We start from the raw sequence: 9,969 nt of genomic DNA, 5'->3' as shown, positions 1-9,969 counted from the left end.
ATAATTACACATATCTTAATCATTTTAATTTCCAGAAAGAAAGAGAGGAATGGTGATGATCATTTAATTTTCTACAAAATGAGCATTCAATAATTGCCATATTAGTCCCTCAAGTGGACAACACTAAGCTAGGTCATAATCTTTAAACAAACATAATTCGCACTTTCAGATTCAAGACAAGCACGGACCAACCCAAATGGATTAGTCTAAAGAGTTCAACACTCAATAATGGGAGGTACATACGACACTCTTTCAAGATAAGAGTAATCGTAGACCAAGACATCAATAAGCAAACAATGCACAAATAAGCACTCAAACACCAACATCAAGAAGGCGAAAACAAGGTGTTAACACACACGTTCCACACAAGCTAAGGTCTGCTCAATCACTCACATGCAAAAGGAGGACAAGCATACACATAAGGTCAATACACCTCACACAAATAGAGGGCACACACGACACCAGAGATCCCAATGTTTGCAACATGGGCTCTGATACCAAATGTAATGCCCCGCCAGGAAACCCCGAAGGGATAAAGCCATAACACAAGAATTGAGTGCAAATTTTTTTTTTTAAAAGTTACAACACATAAGATGCAACAAGACATCAAAGATTCAGATTACATAGTGGAAGACATCAACTAACACCTAAAGAGTTTCCCAACGAGATTACTTAAATTTCACAATTCACTTATCTCACACAATTAGTCCAAAAGCTGAATATTTTAATCATGAGATAATTCATAATTAGGATAATTCTTTTCAAAAGAGGGAAATGTAAATCACAAGCGAAGATTCATCATTAAGATTCATTCATAATCTTCATTCAATCTTTTCATTTAAAATTACAACCCATACATCTAACATTCTAATACACTAGGATTTCATCATAACATAAGAGATCTTTCCAAGCATATTTAGTTTTCTAACCACAACGGAATAGATTCCATTACTCTAAGATACATTCTTTCATACTCCATTTTATTGCATTTTAAAAGATGATTACATACGGCATCTACGATAAATCACATCTAAACCACTTATGCATTCGATCAACATGGCATTCACGAAGGAACTGAATATAAGCATTTATAGTTAATTCCAATTATCCATTTAACAATTCTAACATAAGCTAATCATACATGATAAAGCTGAATAAAGGAACATAAGAGAATACATCACATAACACCATAATGATCTTGGAGTTCACCCCTAAAGGGCTACATCTCCGAGTCTGCTCAACTGCATGACCCCTCTGATAAATAATAAAGTTAAGAATACAAGAGGTTACACCATTACAATCCGGCCATTAAGGCGAATATAAACAATATACAAATGACCGCATCGGTCAATCAATACATAAACGATCCTTGAAAAGAACAGGATCGAGCTGAATATAATCAAAGCTAATACAAAGGTCCAGAAGAGCATCCATAAAACTGAGCCATCACCACCCAAGGTCTAACATGAAACCGACACTCACAAGGGCAGAGACAAAAGGATGACTCACAAAGGTACTCCTAACAGGACAAAATGACAACACACTAGCGAACGTAGGGACAAGTGTCATCACACAACCAGGTATGGATACCATGGCAAGTCTTCATAGGTTCCGGCCCCATACACTGGGTCACCCTGGCAACCTAATCCGAGCTTCCAGCCCATCCAAGCCTCATGTGGACCCACACATCCTCTCGTGAAGACAAGGATGGTAGTTTGCCATTTCAGGCCTTCCCACAGCATGTCGAGTCTATGATAGCACTTGTCCCATGTGTGAGGCACATTATCTTATTTAGAGATTACATTCTAATCTACTTAAGGGTTATCACTTATTAGACTCACTTTCGACGGGTTACCCAGCAGCCACTTTGGGCGCGGCCCCCAATCGAAAGCCACTTTCCCATACGACACTAGACTATACTCGGACGAACTCAAACCAAGGAAAACACATGGTCAGACGAACGGAGATTCAAAGAGAGAGACAAACATCTGGTCAAACACGACGCAAAGATGAACACTTACTAATGGTACTCTAATTAGAGACCCGACCAACAACGGTCAACCACAATCATCATTCGACTCACACACAAGGAGGATATGATCAAAACGACACTACCACAATACAACAGTCAACTCGGAATCGAGGACTGAAACAGGTACCCCAAGTCAATCCAAATGATAGGGTCCTTCTAAACAAAGCAAAAACATGCCATTTCATAATTAAAGGCGAATACAGAAATAAAACTCGCAAGGCAATAATCAGAAAAGCAATATCTTCTCAAATTGATTTAATCATAAAAATCGATCAAGTTTTCTACATGATCTAAAAACAGGTTACAGTTATCTACCTCCTCAAGGGATAAGTTGTTCTTGGTTTTCTAACTCCTAAGGTTCAAAGCATCGAACAGGCAAATTAAGCCATAAAGAGTTTTTAACCAATTCATATTAATAAATCTCAGACAACCATTAATCAACTAAAATAGGATACATTTAATCTCCAACAAAACATCATAGCTTTACTGGTTCAAAACCGTCCTCTACAGATTCATAATTTCCAATCCCAGATGCATAATACGGATCACGAAAATATAAACGGAGAAAGAGAATCTAAATGGAGATAATCACTTCCAAGGCATATCGTTTAAATTCAAACACCCACGATAAATATATCACTTACTTTTCAATTACTCAACTGATATGTTCTACAATAGCATTTAACATCATCAATAGTAATTCCATCGTATTAAAACGATTTCCCAATAACATATTATTCTCTATTATGTTTTTAAGCAATAATACCTTAATTGTACTTACAATTCTGATTATACTTAACATTAAAATAACTTTCCTTGAAATAATAATAAATATTAAATGCATTTTTTTTTTTTGATACAAAGAAAAATACATATAAAAAAAATAACATCTTAAAACTAATTTCCAAAGGAAAATGCAAAATGAAACGGCTAGGGCGGGCCGTGCCCTAACCCTAGCCGCAGGGCAAGGTGCGAGCGGTGCTCGCGGTGGTGCCCGTAGGTGCCGCGGCGCCCTGCGGCCACCGCCGTGGGCCGCAGCCGCAGCCACAGCAATACACAGCGAGCGGAGGTAAGGGGGGGTGAGCGAGGAAAACGGGGGACGCGCGGGGGAAGGGGAGGGGAGCGGGTGGAGCTCCGCTTCCCGCTCTCCCAAACCCCGACCCACAGTCCAAAACAATAAAAAAAAAACACGCCCAGCTCGGTTAAATTCACAGTTCGAAAATAATGAAAACCAGAACGCACAGTTCGAATTTTAATTTTATATTCCCAGTTTGAAATTTGGTAAAAACAAATTTGATTAAAAATGCCCAGGTTTGAAGTAAGACAAAACGCACAGCCCGGTTTTTAATATAATTATATTTTCTTTTAAAACGCCCAGTCCGAAAGCTAAAACAAACGCCCATCACCAAATTTGATAAGCAATTTCAATTCAATGAGAATTTGATTTAAAAGGGACTGGTTTGGTATCAAGTTCTTGGGTGATTTTCCTCCTTCCAAACAACAAAGGGATTCAAACCCCCAAATAGCAATGATGAAAACACATCTCAAAACCAAAATTTCCAGCCAATTCAAATGGACAGTCACATTGATTTTCAATAACAAATTCAGAATCCTACCTTAATTCGCAATCATGGTATGGCTGAGGGAGAGCCCACCTGTCAGATTCAGCAAACTGCCTCTTCTCCAAAACCCCCAAAATCCTTCCAACCAAGATCCTCCAAAAATGTCCATCCTCTCCAATTTCCCCAAATTTGGGTTATATGGAAGAGTTGACCCAAAAATTTCTATTTTTGGAATTAAAACTTTTATTTACAATTAATTCACCAAATAATTCCTTTTCTCACTATACAACAAATTAAACTTGCTTTCAATTAAAAATCGATTTTCTCTTTTAATTAAATTTAACCTTTCAAATTTCAGAATCCAACAGAATGCAATTACGTCTATTGTGATTAATTATAAAACTTTCTTTTCAACAGCATATCCCAAAAACTATTTAATATTCAAATTCAATCATTAACTCGGATTTACTCCCAATATAAAATAAGCAATTCACATCAACGAAAATCGCATAACGGAAACCAGATTACTTTAGCCCATTAATCTTCAATGCACATATGCATATATTTAATAAAGAAAATTACTAAAGACTAATTAATCATTTAACCAAACACACCAGGCACGCAAATCGAGAAAGCCAACCAAACAGACGACTCGCAAACCCAAACAGGAAGGGGATTACCGACGACGATTGGCGATGCTCACTGGAGCATGACTAAGGCCGACTAGGGTCTTACGACCACCTAATCCAACTCTAAGGATTAAAAAGGTACACTCAAACCTGCACATCCAGGTGGAGACGAACCTCGCACTCATGCGGCGTTGTACCTGAAATCTCCTGCAACCAAGGATCATACATGCATACATATATAAAATTTAATGAAAACGTTAGCTCAATATTGATACCACGAAATAGGTACACTAACAACTTGCATACAACTAGTGTGAAAACCACATCAATAGCTATGCGTTAAATCAAGCATCTAACTGTAACATAATATTACGATAAACTAATCAAGATTAAACCAAGGTAAGAAATAGATTAGGGTAGGGGTACTACACCCAAGAAGAGTGAACGTTCCGGACAAAATTTGATTGGAGCCAGAAAAACTAAACGTTCCGGACAAAATTTATCACAAGGGGAATCTTGACTCAAAGTAAACGTGCCTTTTTGAAAATTTGTGACAGAATTCATCACCTCTTGTTATAAAAGGCCACTGCAAGGCCATCAAAAAATAGATTTGAGCAATTAAATTATTTGTCATTCTCATATAAACATTTTTATTTTAGAGAATGGTATATATTTAGATTTTAGTCATAATTTGTTGTTTAAATTTTTTGTATTCGGCATTTATAAATATGATTATATATTCATATTATTTTGTGGTTTAATTTTATAGAAAACTAATATTTGTGTGAATGTTGTGTTTAGATGGTGGAAGGACTTAGATTTGGATAAAGTGGAGTTTGCTTGTCATCGTCATGTGGAATATTTTTCTTTAGCATGTGCATTTACAACAGATACTAAGTATTCGGTCTATAGAAGTGATTTTGCAAAGCTTTGTGCTCTTACAACACTTGTGGATGATATCTATGACACTTATGGTACTATTGATGAGATTAAACTCTTCAATGAAGTTGTTAAGAGGCAAGTATTGTATGGAAAAGACCTTATTATCCACATACATTTCTATTATTATAAAAGAAAATAATAGTAAATTATTTCTATGTTAATAATAAAAAATAGTAAGTGATTGGGGTCTAGTAATCATTATTATATTTAATCAAATATTTTCATGCACTTTATAAAAATAAAATTAATGTTCTCTATTATGCGTTTAATAGTATATATATAAATTAGAGTGTGTTCTATGTTCTATTAATATACACTAACTAATTGTATTAGCATGTTTTTTTCTTAGGTGGGATCTCTTTCTTCGAGAAAGCATTCCAAAGAAGTATGGATTTGAATTTGAATTTGAATAACAAGATTATGTCACTACTTACTTCATTCCTATACCACACATAATCTATAAGAATAAAATGTTTTGTTGGATCTATTTTATTTTATCTTGCTAGATATTCATAGTATTTAAATGTTAGACTTTAATTAAAAATCCTAAAAAATCATTTACAATAATGATAAACTATTTAAATTCAATTTCTATGTTGATATGGCTTCACTTGTTATAGTTAGTAGCAACAATGCATTTATTTCTTTACTTAGCTATCCCTAAAAATCTTTGGTACTTTCTCATTTTTTATATTTACATTATAGTGGTAGTATACCTTTAAAAAAAGCTTTCTTTTATTTTTATATTAAGATTTCTCATGGATTTATTTAAAATAAAATAAAATAGATAGAGATATTGAACTGTCATAACACATTTTAAATTATAATTGAAATTTAATTTATATTTTGATTTTTATGTTTTATCAATTTTGATCATTTTTTAACATTTTATTTCTTATGTATTGTTTTTCATTAAAAGTATTGTTAATTTAAATAAATGTATTTTCTTGTATAGTGGGAAGATTATATAGAAGCCCTTACAAAAGAAGTTGAATGGATTGTTGATGGGTACATCCCATATTTAGAGGAATATTTAGAAAATGGTGTACCAAGCTCAACATTTTGTGTAACCACATCATAACCTATATCAACATTAGATGCTAATCTTTCAAATAACATCCTTCGAGAAATAGACTATCCATCAAGATTCAATGAACTTTTATGTCTATCCCTTAGACTAAAAGGTGACACTAGAACCTTCAAGGTATGTAATAATTTTCTATTCATAATTTTAAATTTATATGTATACGAAATCATATATATAAAGTAAATTTAGTTAATTTTAAATCCAAATTAAAAATTTTATAATTATAACTTCTAGTTTTGAAAGCTGAGGCAAATCATGGAGAATTAGTATCAGGCATATTCCAATTATAAGTAAGGACTATGCTTATAATATTGAAAGAAGTTACCAACTTCTCTATAAGGAGAGAGATGGATTTACCAATTCCAATAAAGATATAAAAGATCTAGTCAGTCAAATTCTCTTCGAACCAGTAGCAATGTAATTTTTTACTATGAAAATAAAATTTAATATACCAATTTGATATTTTTAGGACCTTAATGTTCCATCTTTTTTAAAAGAAAAATTGAAGTATCTAAAAACAATAAGTGAAAAGCATTACATTTACATAAAAATTTAAATTGTCTAAATTTTGTTATATTTTTACACAAACTCTTTAAATGAGGGGCACCTAATTTTTAAAATAAATTATTTTATAAGGATTTGTATGTGAATAATAAAAATATTAAGGAATTAATTATAAGATATTAAATAAATTGATAAAGATAAGAAAAAACTAATAATAATAAATTAAAGTATTTTCACAATACAATTGTAATGAAAGTTTTTACAAATGTTTCATAATTAAAAAAATTATAATTAAATTATTAAAAATAATACTCTTATAAATGAAATCATATATTTTGAAATAGATAATTAAATTTTTAGGACATTCTTTACAAGATACTAATTGTTACACAATTTTTTTAACATTTATAATAACTTAAAAAATATAACTTATTTATAATTGTATTTGTGGATGTTTCATAATTTAAAAAAATTGTTAAATTAAATTAATTAGAAAAAAAAACATTTTATTTAATAGATGATGGATTTATGTATACAACACAATTTCTCTTCATTGATTTTTTTTTAAATTAAATTGAATTAAATATGTTTTAAATTTTTTTTTTAAATTATAAAAAATCAAAGAAATTATAGAATTACATACAACACACATTATTTAAGAAAATGTATGTGGAATTCCCATAATATGATAAAATTATAAATTGTGAAAAATAAAAGATAGTATTAATAGGATAAGTTGAACCACTTAAATATAAAATATTTACAATATGAGTGGCTATTTAATATACTTCATTAAGTTATGTAATGGTATTCTATGCCTTGTGAGGTGAAAGTAAACAAAAACTTTGTTGAGAAATAAAAATATGTGTAATTAGTACATTTTGTTTTCTATTTTAGCTAGTCATATATATTTTTAAATTACTTTTCAAATGGGATTTCTATGTTCTTAAAGTTATTTTTGTTTTCAAGCTCTCTAATTTTATGTTTTGGTTAAGAACGTCAATGATCATTAATTTTGATTCTATATTCTTATTATTTTATGCATTGGTTCTGTAAAATGTGATAAAGTGATGTTTAAGTCAATGAAATGATTAAAATTTGGTTAAAGTGACCTTATTGTTTTCATATATAAATTTTATTTTACAATATAAACATTGCATAAAGTCTAACTAAATTTTTTTTAAATGGATTTTTATGAAGCTTTGTGTTCTTACCATAATTAGATGATATCTATGACAATACAGGGATAATTTATGAGTTTAAACTCTTTAATAAGTTTTTTAAGATGAAAGTATTACATGAGGAAGGATTGATTAATCATGGGTATTTTTTATTCATGGATATAACTTTACTTTATATTAAAAGAAAATTCGTATGATATTCATAAAAAAGATATGGTAGCCAAAAGACACAATCATAAACTCTAGCAAGATAAAGTTAAAAAAAAAATTAAAAATAACAACATTACGTAGCTATTGTTGCACTAGTATTAAGAGTATTTTATAATCAATATTTAAACCCCATACATCAATAGGGGTGTTTTCATTAGGGGGCTCCTAGTGAATGATAGAAATTTCCTCCTTACGAGTGTCCTTGATAGGTTACAATGGGTGAGTTAGAGAGATGATAAATTGCAAAAGAGAAAACTTGTCAAAACTTAGTCATATAATTTACCTAGACCTCTCAAGAGAAGAGAAGGGAAGCTATTGAGGGGATAGTTTGGGATACTAGGACCAACCACAAGTAGTAGAGCCTTGTCAATTTCCAAAGGATTAAGAATGATGGACTCCCCCTATATACTAGCTATGGCTATAACTATGAATTATTGGAGGAGATGAATATTCTAAATGTACTAAAATAACATGCAAAAAATATAATAAAATATAAAATCTCCTACAAAAGCTTTAAATAGGAAAGAATAAATAGCCACTTCAAGGAGGAAATCTCCAAATATCTTCATATGATAACATATTTGACAATCTAATATGAAACCAGACTAGTTAGCTATTATATATGCCTTATTTATGACTAGCATATCACCCAGGCTTACTTAGATAACCACATATAAGCCCTAGGATTACCTAATTAACTAAATGATAATATAATAGTGATACTATTAATTAATTAAGGGTTAAGATAGCCTCAAATAAACTGCACATAAGCTTACATATGCTCTAGGATTAAGGGTGTAAGATACCCCCCTTCTTCAGAGAAGAATTGGACTCCTTAATGGTAATCAAGTATGGATGCTTCTAAGTGAACTCTTCATCTTTCCATGTGGCATATTTAACTAGTAAAATATTTCACTAGATGAGATACATGGTGAGTTCTCTTGTTCTTAACTTCTTTGTGTCTACTTAAATACCATGAACTCTAGATTCAATGCAATTATTCCTTCTTCATTGAGATCTAATGGTATTACTTGTGGAGGGATATTATACCCAATGGATTTTTTCAACTTCAGATATAGGTATTCGAAAGGGTTATAGGAGTGACTCCCAACATTTGTATAGCCTAAAGTGGAACACTAGAAATTTATATTGGGGATTCTATAAATCAAGTTAAAACTAATTAAAAATGAGTAATTAACTAACTAAGATAATGGATATCCCTCTCTTTCCTTGAGTTCTCATACAAATTAAGGAAGTTTATGGAAGACATGCTCAGTCATGGAGCATTTGATTTGTATGATCAATTATCCTTATTTTAATGAGAGGAGTACTTGGTTCTACATGATTTTATACCAATGAGCACCATTATGTCACTACCTAAATTGCTCTCTAACATACAGTCCTAGAGTAATTCGAGTAGCATTTTATTAAAGATGTGATTCCTTTTTAATATTTGTATTAAATTTATTATATGCTTGAATTTTATGCATTCTCTATGTCTTATATGTGTGTATGCCTTTCTATTCTGGTGTCTTGCTTGAGTGTGATTGGGCCTTATATGAATGAAGCTCTACAAAAGGCTAATTTCAATTCTCATCTTTCAGAAGAGGCAATATTTTCCAAAAGATCTAATTTTAAATCTCATCTCTAAATTTGACAACATCCACAATTTACTCATGAATCCCAAGAGTGGATTATTTTAGGACTCTAAAAAATCTTACTAACTATAATAGTGTAAAACTAGGGTTTCACCAATCAAGATAATAAAACCACTAATTTTATTTAGGGGACCACTACACTCAAAGAGTGGTGAATCCTATAA

This window comes from Cryptomeria japonica, chromosome 1 (assembly GCF_030272615.1).
Source record: "Cryptomeria japonica chromosome 1, Sugi_1.0, whole genome shotgun sequence".
NCBI lineage: Eukaryota > Viridiplantae > Streptophyta > Pinopsida > Cupressales > Cupressaceae > Cryptomeria > Cryptomeria japonica.
This window is presented reverse-complemented; position numbering follows the sequence as displayed.